Source organism: Adiantum capillus-veneris, chromosome 18, assembly GCF_014529385.1.
Source record: "Adiantum capillus-veneris isolate H3 chromosome 18, ASM1452938v2, whole genome shotgun sequence".
Classification (NCBI taxonomy): domain Eukaryota; kingdom Viridiplantae; phylum Streptophyta; class Polypodiopsida; order Polypodiales; family Pteridaceae; genus Adiantum; species Adiantum capillus-veneris.
In genome coordinates, this window is record NC_140948.1 from 79,052,685 (window position 1) to 79,066,569 (window position 13,885).

Genomic DNA, 13,885 nt, shown 5'->3' on the forward strand with positions numbered 1-13,885 from the left:
AATCTTTTCTTACAAGCTGCAGGTAAAGAGTTTCAAGAAAATTTGGAGCTTCTTCTTGAAGATAAAGATGCTGAGCAAGGACTAAAGACCGACTGGAATGAGGTTGAAGGTGCTGTCTCACTGCTTGCCAAATGACAAAGAAGAAGGGACAAGATGGTACTAAACACTACAAGTCCTTCCACCTCAACTTCTGACAAAATGGTAAAGCCTACTTTTATCGCTCCTAAGTTTGATGAGTCCATGCTAGATGAGCTTGTGAAGGGAATGCGTGACTTGAAGGTGAAGTTTGCAAAGCTTGAAGAAAAAGGCCAACCATCAGGGCCACTTCCTAAGCAAAGACAACAGCCCAAAGAAGGGTTTGTTAATAGATGTATTTGGTGTGATAGTACAGACCATGTAAGAAGGGATTGTGATGATTTTAGTGATGCTTTGTCAAAAGATGTTGTCTTTTTTAAGGATGGTAAAATCCACTTAAGAGAGACAAGTCTACCCTTGAGAACTAACTTTGGGAAGGGGGGAATGCAAACCTTAGTTGAAGATATGGCAACTAAGCATGCCACCTCTTCAGTTGAGGCAGCTACTTATGGAGTAAAAATTGAGCATTTTTGTGATGAAGAGGTGAGTGACCATCATGGTCAAATTTGGCCAAATGTCATGCAATTAGCTAAAAAGGGAAAGCTTACAAATGAGATTCTACATGAAGCAGGTGATTGCATACGTCTAGAAACAGGATGGAATGATCCAGTGGACTCATTGTCAGTGCATGCCTACATTACAAAATGCCAACAAAATGAGGCAATTGTAGAAGAGAAGCACAGACGTGAGAATGCTGATGAAGGACCATCAAAAAGAGCTTCTAGAACTGGGGGAAGAAGTGACTCAATTCCTTCTCAAACACCCTCAACAAAAGGAGCATCTCCACCTGAAGTACTCATGGAGGAGTCTACAACAGGAAAGAAGAAAGAGCCAACGAAAGGTAAGACAAAAGGCCCAACTTATAAACTACAATCTGATATTGAGGTTGCTACAGATTTAAAGAAAGTCTTGGAGGAAAGGATCTTGAATAGCAAGATTGAGTTTACTCTGGGAGAAGTTCTTGGCATTGCAAAGCGTGAATTCCATGAGGAGATCATTGACATCATCAAGAGGAAGAGGCAAACCCTTGCTGAAGTTTCTCGTCCACAGGTTGAAGGGGAAACCTCAAAGACACAAGGGATGCAACTGCAAAATAAGGAGAATGATGGAGTTGTGGTAGGATGCTACCAATCTAGTGGGAGAGTGAAGCAAGTGTATTTCTCAAATGATGATGAAGAAGTTGAAGATATTCCTAGGAGTTACTATTCATGAAGTCATTGGGCAAGGGCTACTACAGAAACTTTGGTCAAGGTAGGTGATCTTGAAGAGCCATTTGTTGCCTTGATTGACCATGGTTTAGAAATAAACATAATGTCAAAGAGTCTCTACAACAAGTGCAAATGGCCGATGGACATAGATCATGGCTGGATGGTAAAAGTGGCAAACAATTCATCCGGTGAATTGTATGCAGCATGTCCAGGTGTGAAGGTAACAATAGGTGATGTAAAGATTGACCAAAACTTCTTTGTAGAGATACATCTTCATATCATCTCATCCTTGGACAACCCTACATTGTGGGAGTTCGAATGGAAACAAAGGTAATGGATGATGGTTCATCATATGCTAGAATACGTAGCAAAGATGGTAAACGAGCTGTCCAATTTCTCACAGTCTGTGTAAACCATGAAAGAAATCGTGACAACCTCACAGAACATCCTCTACCAAAAGTAAGCAAAGAGTTTCATGATCATAGAGAAATGATGGGTTTTGGCCAAGTACCATTGTAAAGCGGGATTGCAGTGGTACAGAAAGAAAAAGAGTCTCGCCTGATCCAAAAATAGGTGAAACTTTCTCGATGAGCTCCTTGGTAACAAGGAATGGATCAGTATGTTTTACAAAACTTGAAGATTTGAAGAGATATGAGAAGCAATATGTGCATAATGTACAAATAGGCATGAAAAAGAGTGGGTTGCTAAAGCCTACTGAAAATGTTTTGGGTTTGTGTGAACAAGTTTCTTTTGTAGATACTATGGGTGAGCTTGATGCTATAATGAGGTCTAGTTTGCATCTTGAAAATGAAGTTGTGAAAGTTTGCTCTATGGAAATGTATCAAGTAATAGAATCCTTTAAAGAAAGCCAAACAGTTGGCCCAGAAGTCCATGTTGAAACTAAATACAAGAGTGTAGCGAAGAAGGTGAAACCAGTAGCTTCACCCTTACCACCCAACAACAGGGAAAAGATTGAACAGGCTTCTTTACAACCAAGTTTGCGGAATCCTAAAAAGATCGGGCATACCTTCACAAAGGAGTCCTTTCAAGAGTTGCAGATTGGTTGCGAGGAGTTTCTAACACAAGAGGAGACAAAGTGCTTCAAAGAAATGCTTTCAAAGCATGGTAAGGCTTTTGCATTTGAGCCACATGAGATAGGATGTGTTGATCCTTATATTGTAGCTCCTATGGTAATTTTCACAATACCTCATGTGCCTTGGAATCTGCGGCCTATTCCGGTTCCAAAGGCTCATTTGCCAAAGTTAGTAGAGCTACTGAATGAGAAAATCAAAATGGGAATCTTGGAGCCTTCTTGTGCTCCATACTCAAATAGGTGGTTCACAGTTCCAAAGAAGAATGGTTCTCTACGCTTCATCCAAGATATGCAACCGGTGAAGAAGGTGACAATTAGAAATGTAGGTACAGGTCCAATTGTGGATGAATTTGCAGAGGCATTAGCAGGGAGGGCAATCTACTCAATGGGGGATCTCTACTCAGGGTATGATCAATTTCAGCTTGCAATCGAAAGCAGAGACTTGACAACCATGAGGACACCTTTGGGTTTGGTAAGGATGTGTACCTTGCCACAGGGAGCAACCAACTCGGTTGCACATATGATGAATGGGATGAATAAGGTCTTACGTGACTTTATTCCTCAAATCACAATGCCTTTCATTGATGATTTGCCTATCAAAGGATGTGAAGAAAGTGACAAAGATGAAGCTTTGGATCTCAAGGGATGTCGCAGGTTTGTGGTAAATCACATAAATGATTGTGATAAAATTTTGTCTAGGTTGGAAGAAGTGAATCTTACATTGTCAGGGAAAAAGTCTATGTTTGGTGTCAAAGAAGTGCTCATTGTGGGGCACATGTGCGGGCCATGTGGTAGGAAACCTTGTCCATCAAAGGTAGATGCCATCCAAAGAATGAAAGAAACATGCACTAGCATCACTGAGGTTAGAAGGTTTCTGGGAGCATGTGTCTTCTATGTTATTTGGATTCCACATTATGCACATGTAGCTGATCCTCTTTATCAGCTGCTTAGAAAGAATCAAAAGTTTAAATGGACAGAAGCACATGTAAAATCCATGAAAAAGCCAAAGGAGTTACTCCAGTCAGCAACGACTTTGAGAAAGGTAGACTATGAGTGTCAAAGGCTAGTGATTGTGACAGTAGATACCAGTCCTACAGGGATTGGATGGGCAATAGGGCAAGATGACAAAGAAGGACACAGGTATGTGGTAAGATTTGGAGCAAAGGTAGTAAGTGCTCGCCAAAGAAACTATCCACAGATAAAGAGACAGTTATGGGGTATGGTTACAGCCTTGAAAAGTGGGAAAGAGTACCTAATTGGTGCATGTGTGGTTGTAGAAACAGATTGTCTACCACTTCTTGGGATGATTACAAGCTGCTCAACACCAGACATTGCTATGTTGCGGTGGATTGCCTACATTATGTCCTTAAATCCCGAGTTTAAGCACATTGCAGGTAAAGACAATACAGTGGCAGATATGCTATCAAGGGCAAGGTATGAAGATGAGTCGCAAATGATTGATGAGGGAGATGATGTAGGCACAAAAGTCTATTCTATCTCTCATGTCAAAGGTAACAATGTCTGCATGACTAATTCACTTGAATTGTTCTTGAAAGATCTTTATGAAGGTGATTGGCTTTCTATTGGAAGGTACTTGAGTACTCTAACAAAACAGGATGATTGGTCTGAACAAGAATTCAAGAGGATACGCAGGAAAGCATATGGGTACTTTTTGAGGGATGGTTACTTGTGGAAGCATCCTAAACAAAGGGGTGCTACACCACAACGGGTTATATGTAAAAAAGAGACTCAAGTAAAGCTCATGCAAGAGTTTCATGAGAGTCTATGGGCTGGACATAGGGGTGTATGGGCAACCTTCTCCAAGTTGAAAGAAAAATACTGGTGGAAGGGTATGTATAAAGATGTATCTCAGTTTGTAGAGTCATGTGTAACTTGTCAAATGTATTCAAATGTTCGACATCGTGATGGATTGCACCCTACATATCCACTAGCCATGCACTATAAATGGGTTGTGGATCTAGTCACGATGCCTTTAGGACTCTGGCAGATGAGATACTTGGTTCTGGCACGAGAGGACCTAACTAACCAGGTTGAAGGAAGAGCATTAAGAGCTAAGACCACAGAAGCTGTGTGAAAATTCCTTCTTGATGAGGTGATTTGCCGTTATGGTTGTGTGGAAAAAATCACTGCAGATCGAGGTGAACTGGATGCCGAAGAAGCAAGGGAGTTCTTTTCTAGATTAGGGATCAAGCTTTCTCTTACTACAGCTTACAACCCTGAAGGCAATGGAAAGAGTGAAAGAGGGCATCCTCCTATCATCAAAGCTTTGGCCAAGGCTTGCGAAGGAAGAGTTGGTGAGTGGCCAAAATTGTTACCATATACTTTATGGACTGATCGTACAACACATAGCTCAGTAACTGGCTACATGCCTGCGGAGCTAATGCATGGTCAAAAGCCAATGATGCCGATTGAGGATACAATTCCCACAGGGAATGTACTACCTTGGCAAGAGGGGCTTAGTAGGGAAGATCTCCTTGCACTGCGTATAAGGCAGCTAGCGAGAAGACTTGGAGACATTGAAGCTGCAAAAGAACGACTCAAAAATGCAAGGTTGAAAAACAAGGACTATTTTGATAAGAGACATCGACTCAGGAGCAAAGCAATTGACAAAGGTGACTGGGTTTTAGTGTATGATAGTAGCCTTGATAACCAGCACACAGTCATGCGTAAGTTCTCAAAAAGATGGTTTGGACCGTATGTTGTAAAGCATGTGCATGAAAATGCTACTTACAGCTTGTCTGAACTAGATGGTACAGAAGTAAAGATTCCCATTGCAGGAAAAAGGATTAAAATGTTTAAGAGAAGAGGAGACAATGATCTAGAAGATATTGATGAGGAAGAAGAGAAAAACACAGGTGAAGATCAAAGTGAACATGAAGCTCTGGAATCATCCAGTGAAGAAGAAGACAAGGACGATGTACAAGAGGTCTAATCTTACAAAGAGACAATGTGGCACATACCGGAGGATGTGCAGGTTTAGAGGGGGTGGATGTCGTACTGTGACACGTACATAGTGGGAATGCATGCTACAAGATCTATCTTGTATTTTTTTAGATACATAATTATATTTCTTATAGTGTACATATGCATATTTAAGTATAATAATAAGCCTTCTATCTCATCCTATTATTTTTCTCAAGGGTAACATATCCTTACTTTACCATCAGAAAATACTATGGGAAAAGCATCAATAGCTCCGCCTCTTTAACTTGGGGCAAAAAGCATTGATTCTTTATTTCTACTATTTCATTATCATCTCACACCCTAGCTAGATCCTATATCTAGGGTAAACTCCAATATATATATATTCTATGTATTTTTTATACTTTTTTTATATTTCTTTTTAAATAGCTACTAGGAGAGAATCAAATCCTAGTGGGACACTATGTGGCATGATTTCAAAGATACACTTATTTTAATGCATTATTGCAAGCATGATTACAAAACTTTGTCAAGGAGCAATGTCATGCTTTCATATGGCATGAGGTGTCTTTTGGAATTAAATGAAAGTCTAGGCTAAGGAGACCACATGAAGACTTTTGCTACCATAAATGGACCCTATTTTGGTGAATTTTTTACACAAGGTTCCAATCGAATTGGAAAACGATTTTAAGCTGAAAATCGTAGCTAATGAGCTGAAGTTTTTGCCCATATTTTTACTTTCTTATTTGGAGCCACGGTTGAGGAGATATGATCAAAATACTGGACCCCAGTGTGCCCACATCATGCAGGGACAGCTCATTTCCAACTTTTCCAATTCCTGTTCACACTGGCTCCTCTCTTCTTGTGTAAACCCTTGGGGGTTCCCTTCACCTATAAAAGGGGACCTCTTCTTCCTTGGAAGGAACTCAAGCATTCAAGCCATTGATGAGAGGAATTCATGAGGGAGTGAGTAGTAACGCCTAATTGTACTTAGCCATTAGCATAAGCCCAAGCCTACACTTTTTTCTAAAAGAAGACTAGCCATTCTTGCAACAAGATACCCTTGGAAGATCAACTCTAATCAAAGAAGGTTTACACTTGGTGTATCAATCAAAGTGGAATTCTCCACTCTTCTTCTCTCTCCATCAATAATGGTGTCGAAGGGTTTGTCAACTAAGATGTGTTCTACATTGATGTTTTCTTGATTTCTTGTTGTTTTCTTTTTCATCTCTAATCCAACATATATATATATATATATATAATCTCATCTCTTTAACCAAATCTATCTCTTTCACTCTTAGTAATTCATCCTCTCTACAAATTTTATGTTCTCCTTGCTACAGGTACATCTCTCCCCGTAGTATCCTTATTGCCTACGGGCAAGAATAGGGCTTGGGAGGGAAACTTCTCATCTCTTCTCTTCTCTTCTCTCATATCTACATTTCTCACATACTATCCTAGATGAATAACCCACATGATGATAATTTCTATCGCTTTCACTCTGTACGATCTATTAGAATTAACGTATGGATTAACCGTAAAATACACTTTCAACAACGTATAGTGTTTCTCTTTGGCCCAGAAAGGCTCAATGAAATACTTCTATCACCGGATCCCATCATACTACCTCTCATAGACTATAACTTTTCTTTTGACGTAAGCGTAGTTATCTTGCTATGAACCAAGAGGATTTGTACACACAATTAATCCCAATCACTAGACAAAAAATATATATTATGGTAAGCACAAAACTACAATTCCAAAGAACAATTCGTAGCCTATTTGGCCAGCCAAGATTGAATGCCATTAACTCATCTGTTAACCCTTTCATATTACCCATGATACGATATGACCATAGCCTTGATGTTTTCATCTTTGTGTTATTTTGACATTTTCTTTTGTGTTCTTTCTTTGTGCGCGTGAGTGCAAGAGAGAATGGGTGGGCTTCTTTGATTGTACTTCTTTCCAAACCCTAGTCTTCATGGCATCTATGGTTTAACTCCTTCATATAGTTTTTGTCGAGTTCTTTCACAAACTCTCACAGCCATAAGCCCGGTGCTTTCCTGGCAAGACCGCAAATTTCTCGACAACGCGCTCACAGTGTAGCCCATACCAAAAGAAGATTTAGAAATTTGGTCATGTAGGAAAACGGAGTCTTTTCGAATGTTTATCTTACAATGAATAACATCATGAGCTTCTGCTCGAGAGGCACCACATACCATCTAGCTGGCAGGGCCCACCCGTCGGGCCGGCTGTCCCTGACCCCAATCGTACCTAGCTAGGTATGCAATGCTCATGATGTTGAGGTAAGTCACAGTGTGGGAATTATTGTGAGAATTTGTCCAAAACTTCTTGTGCCGGCCTTGCTACATTTATATTGCGTAGGTTGCAACAAAAGATAGCTTAAACAGCTGAGATAAAGCTTTGTTTGAAAGTACTGAAATCATGTACAAGATAACTAATTCTGTGTACGTTGTAGCTTACACTAAGCAACCGAAGAATCTCAGACCGTCAAGCTTAACTCCATTGCGCTTAGTGCATGCAAATTCTTCACAAGCCCCGACAGAGTATACCAGCTGTTATGAGCCGCATTGTAGACCAATGGTGGCATGTATTCTGATGTCGAGGGCAATATGCAAACGTTTATATCGTCCACTATGTAGGTTGGATGCAAGGACCCAAAACTTTTCCACATCAAATCTGCTGGAGTTGACGAGATTTGCTCCCATTTCCACATCGGCTGATCACCTCCAGCCGCTATCAACTTCCATACATTAAAGCCCTTCTCCTCATTATGCACTGTTAGAGTTAGTAATAGAAGAAGCTCTCCACATTTCACTACCTTCCCCTCCATATTGGTGTCCGGTGAAGTGCTTACTAAACCATTGAATTGCGTGTTGTCGGTATCCACATTCAGCACGCTCCAACAATGCTGCCATCTATACCACACATATAATTCATAGCTGCAATGACTGTAGACGAAAAGATCCCCACTTCGAACCTCGTCAAGCAATATGGTGTCCTGAAGAGAGCGCGCGTCGTACATACGATAGCAAGTCCACTCAGTAGCAAAAGAATCTGAAGAATCATATACAAAGATACACTTTTTGAGCAGGTGATCTGAATCACCGTCTGATGGACAATGCCTGAAAGAAGGACACAACAGTGAGGTAGAAAACCACCGTCGCATCATACATGCTATCATAAAACAAGAAAGCAAGCGTTTGTCCTTTATTATAATACCATGGAGAACTGCAGGTCATGTTCGCCTCTGCGGCCACGATAATGCAAAAGGATTGCTTATCAAGATCCGATATAATTGTGGGTGTTGATGATGCCTTCAAGCTGCAACACTCAAGATCAAGAGGCGGTAAACAAGTCTTCTCACCAGTGAGAGTGTTGTAGATTATCAATTCGATAACCGATGAGCTTGCACGATTTTCGAACGCAATCAATGGGCCAGTCATGTTCACAAAGCTAGAATCCTTGAACCAGGCTTTCATTTGAGAGAATGAGGTCTCATGACTGATCGGCCGCAGGGGCGGGGAAACATAAGAACTGAAAAGCAAGGGTAAAAACAAGTAGTACTTCCTTTGAGAAGGAATGTAGGCCACTATCGTTTGGCCATGCTCGGATGTGCTTCTCATAAGCCAAACAATTACCGTTTCTCTGTCGGCTCCCGGTCCCCCTTGACGAAGCTGCCTCCATCTCTCCCTAAATGTTGAGCACTGTAACAACGGCTTCCACAAAGATGGGCTTGCTGCCTCAAGCTCCATTAGCTTGAGCGCGGGTAAACGAGCTAAAATGAGTTTCTGCAGATCGCAAGGCAGGTCAGGCTGCGCTTTGCTGCAGCTTGCCGAATATGCTGATGCAAATTGAAAGCGACTGCGACATGGTGGTGCGGGCAATGGCTTGAAATTGGAAAGAAAAATTTGCATTTCATCGCCTCCAAAGACCAAAGGAAGCCCCAGCTCTGACTTCTTGCATTTGCATGTACTCATGATTGATGGGGCCAATCTTCTGCAGGAACACTGTTTGAGAAAGAGAGAGAGAGAAAGCGAGAGAAAGAGCTCATGAGAGATTGCCTGGTCTCCTCGTCAAGGTTATAAGCTGATAGCACGACAGAGACGATCTCCTTCCTTCGTAACTAGTCTTCATTGAAGGGAACGATCTCCTTCCTTCGTAACTAGTCTTGCTTGGTGGGCCTTGCTATAACATCCATAGAAAATTATAACAGGACATATGCAAATTGACTTTTATCAGCTAGAGCTAGCACTGAAGGGAACGACCTCCTTCCTTAGTAGCTAGTCTTCACTGCAGGGAACGATCTCCTTCATTCGTAACTAGTCTTGCTCTGTGGGCCTTGCTGTACCATCTATAGAGTATATCAGGACATATGCAAATTGACTTTTAGCAGCTAGCATTGAATTAGGGAACCATCTCCTTCCTTCATAACTAGTCTTCACTGAAGGGAACGATCTCCTTCCTTCTTAACTAGTCTTGCTTGGTGGGCCTTGCTATAACATCTATAGAATATAACAGGACATATGCAAATTGATTTTTAGCAGCTCGCACTGAAGGGAACAAGAGCAAGGCTAATTTGGGAAGGGCGGCATTGAGTGAAAGGAATATACACTTGAAAAATGCTACAATGTTTATGGGAGGAGACAAAGTTAAGTACATCAATTATTAGATATTGTAGGGGTGGTTACAATTGAGATTATATGCAAGCGAGGTTGTACTACTATGTCTATAGATGAATGTTTTTTCTAGTATATATGCTAAATATAAATTCTTATTTCAAAATGAAACTTTTCATTGAATGGTTGGTAGTGCAGCACGTCGGCTCGCATTTTTTGAAGGTGGATTTTGCGTGTGTTTTTCCTTTCGTCTTTTATAGTCGTTTGTGTCTTGCCTTTCTTCTTTTGTAGGTATTCCCAGTACAATGAATGAAGACAATGATTGTAAATTCACCTTCTGTGTTCTGTGTTATGTCATCAACAATGCATGTTGCATCGTTTGTCGCACAGATTGTCAAGTCCATATTTTCAGTGATCATACAATGCACGCAAATTGCGATCGAATCTAGCTCATTGAACTTAAGGTCTAGGATCCACTAGTGAAGGACATTTATGTTACCCACGTTCGTCTTCATTTCAAGTTTTGTAATGTCAGTCTGATTACAATTTATTCAAGGAAAGGTTGTTATAGTGTTGGACGTCCGACATGTGAGTACACGTAATCGTAGTAGAGTTGTTGATGTAGTCATGCACATGCGCTTCATCTATAATACGTGCAGCCAAGGTACAATTGATCTCATGTACGACTACTTTTCTTTCATGAAAAATGGTGACAAACTAAAGCGATTCAGGGTCCACTGCATGTCTTATAGAGCATGACATCTTGTACAAAGTTGCATGTAGCTAGTGGACCGAACTTGTGGTATGGCATGTGTTACAAAGATCCTACACATGACTACAAACTAGGGATAGTTGGGCAAGATCTCCGAGTAAGAGAACCTCGTTTATCGCTATATATGTGAGGTATGCAGCCATGCAACAGAGACATATTTCTAGATTGTGAGTGAAGATGTCACAATCCATGCTTCAATATTTATACAATGCAATGATTCCCAACCATGACCTAGCATATGGACGGTAAGCTAGTTTCAAGTTGGCTGCAGTTTGCTCTTTAGCTATTGATGCTTGGACTGTAATCGTCTAGGTCTTTAGAACTTCATACTGACACCTAGTATGGGAGAAAAGAGGACATATATAGCATGGCATCAATTAATAGACACCTAGTATGGTATCAATTATTTAGAGAGAAAGTAAACATGCACAAGGTGAATTCACTATTGTGATGCATCATATGCATTCACTACTTGTGTATTCAATAATGTAATACATCACATACATTTGGCAAGCAACAGTATGCAAAAAGTTGCATGTGTAACTCACGTGCAGACGACATTGAGTGCATAGTTCTGAAAAAGAGATCCAAATAAACCGAACCAAAGGAAGTAATGTGGAAAATTCTAAAAGAAGAAAATAGATAAAGCATGAATGAAGTGCAACAGTAAATGAGGTGATTTACTAACCTGCAATGGTGTACTCCTACTTTTTGATTGTCCAATCTACATGCGGACATGTGAGTCAAGCTACAAAAAAGCAATGTGAATAGTTAAACATGTTTTCTTGCAATGAAGCGTCACACTGAAAGTACAAAGTATATTGTGCATGTCATACAGAGGTGCCATACAAAAGTATGGTGGAGAGCTGGCACTGTGGTCTCTCCCAAAAATTATAAGAAATGCAAGCCATGCCTTGCCCTGTAAGGTTTATGTGTTGCACTAAGCAAACGCATGCGCATGGAGAATTGGATGCAGATAACAGACCTTGCAATGTTGTTGAGCTGGAGTCGCACTTATGCAATTGGAACGTGCACTATCGAGAATATATGTCCTCTCTGCCATACACAAAAAACCATGTTGATGTAACTTTATGCTCTATGTCCTATGATCAATATTACCTTCTCTCTCTCTCTCTATGTGTGTGTGTGTGGTAAGTTTTTTTGGTCAGCAATTATGTCTTCTTGCCTCCTTGCTGACTAACCTGCATTATGTATCAATACCAAGTTGATCTCTGCATCAACAACCATCTAAACTTGATCCGATAGCTGTTGTGTACATGGAACTTTTCTAATATGATCCATCACCGAATCGTGGTTATTGGCAAGAAGGGAGCTCCAAATTAGTAGTAACTGCTATGCATTCAAATCCACACCACCAGCATTCGCTACTTCATGTGCATTTGCTGAAGAGAAACGTTGCAGTATACTGTTGTTGCTAACATTAGAAAAATTATGAACCCCAAAAGGGCCTTGTAAGGATTCCTAATTTTAAGGGATTAAGACTAAAAAATGTGTGTGATTTAGGAGACAAGGCCATTCAATGAGGGTATTCTCATAGTCCTTTTTTAAGGCTATCATAGGCTTTTTGTAGGTTGAAATAGAGGCTAGGGAGGGAGGATAGGTACATTATCTCTCTACCCAAAATAGTGGTGGTCATTATGACAATAACTACCCTCCCCCCTTTTTTGCCAAATCATCAAAATTTTCCATAGCCTCAGCCCAACAAAGCACTTTTTTCAAAAAAAAAAAAAAAAAACATCACTTTTACTCAAACTTCTCCCCAACCTATATGTATACTCAAAAATCAATTTTCTCTCTCAAAATCTCACTGCTAGACCTGCTAAATATCAAACTTTACACCTTTTTTTTTTCCCTCCAAAATCACTCCCCTCTCTCTCACTCATCTCCCTCTCTCTTCTGTCTCCTACTTTTCAGCACACACTCTTCCTCCTTCCCTCTCCTTGTTGCAGGTCCACTCCATAGCTTTGCTACAGCTCTCCCACCCGGCCCATAGCTATCCACACCATAGCCCTCTTCTCCACTCCATAGCGCTCATGTAGCTCTCCATCCCAAAGTTTTCCACAAGAGAGAGAGATCTTCTCCAAGCTCGAAAGAGAGAGAGTACTCCTTATCAAAGCTCGAGAGAGAGAGCCCCTTGTGTTGCTCGAGAGAGAGAGAGAAAGCCCTTCTTGTTCCTCTCCAAGCTTGAAGCACCTCTCCTCTTTTTCACTGCCTTCACAATTCCCCTCTTTTGCATGCAAAACGGCTCCTATTTATAACTCCCTCCCTCCCTTAGCAACAATGGTGCTATCATTGCTAGGGAGCCAAAAACAATTGCCTGTATGACGTGGCAGGCCCGAACGATCACTTGCATGAAAACGAGCAAAATCAGGGTCAAACAATTGCACTTTGAGCTCCTGAGCAAAAATCGTAATTGTCGCGATCTCGTTTGAAGCCTGCAATGCGCGCTATGAGCCCATCTCGTCCTGCCTGCGCATCTCCTTGCTGCTTGCCCGCCATGGGCTCCTTTTTCTTGGTTCACACTTCCTTAAAATTAAGGGTGGCCCCCTTTTAGTGGGCGGCGTTTTCCTTGACGGGCGGCCATTCTCCTTAACTTGGGTGGGTAGCCCTTAAAAGGGCACCCCATTTAGCATACATATCGACTGGCGGCCTAAGCACTTTGTAAGGGCACCACATTTTGCATACATGCTGACCAAGCAATGCCAAGCACTCGACTCTGAATCCCCTTTGGCGGTTTTATTCCATTGCTTTGGGCACCACATTTGATACATATGCCGGCCAAAGCAATGCCAAGCACGACATTCTCTTCCATCAGTCCTTGACTAACAATATCATCGTGAATTTACCACAACCTTATCAACATCCGGAAGCCCCTAAATAACAATATTGTCTCGAATGTCATCGCCCATATCAGTGTTTTGAGTAATGCCAAAAATTCATCCAGCTTAGCAGTCCGACAACTAACTCCGGACCCTGCCTGCCAAGCCGTAAATCCCATTAGACTTCTCAAACTCCATAAAATGCATATAGACCCTACTGAGGAGGCCAAAATTCCCAGATGGCACATCGATCG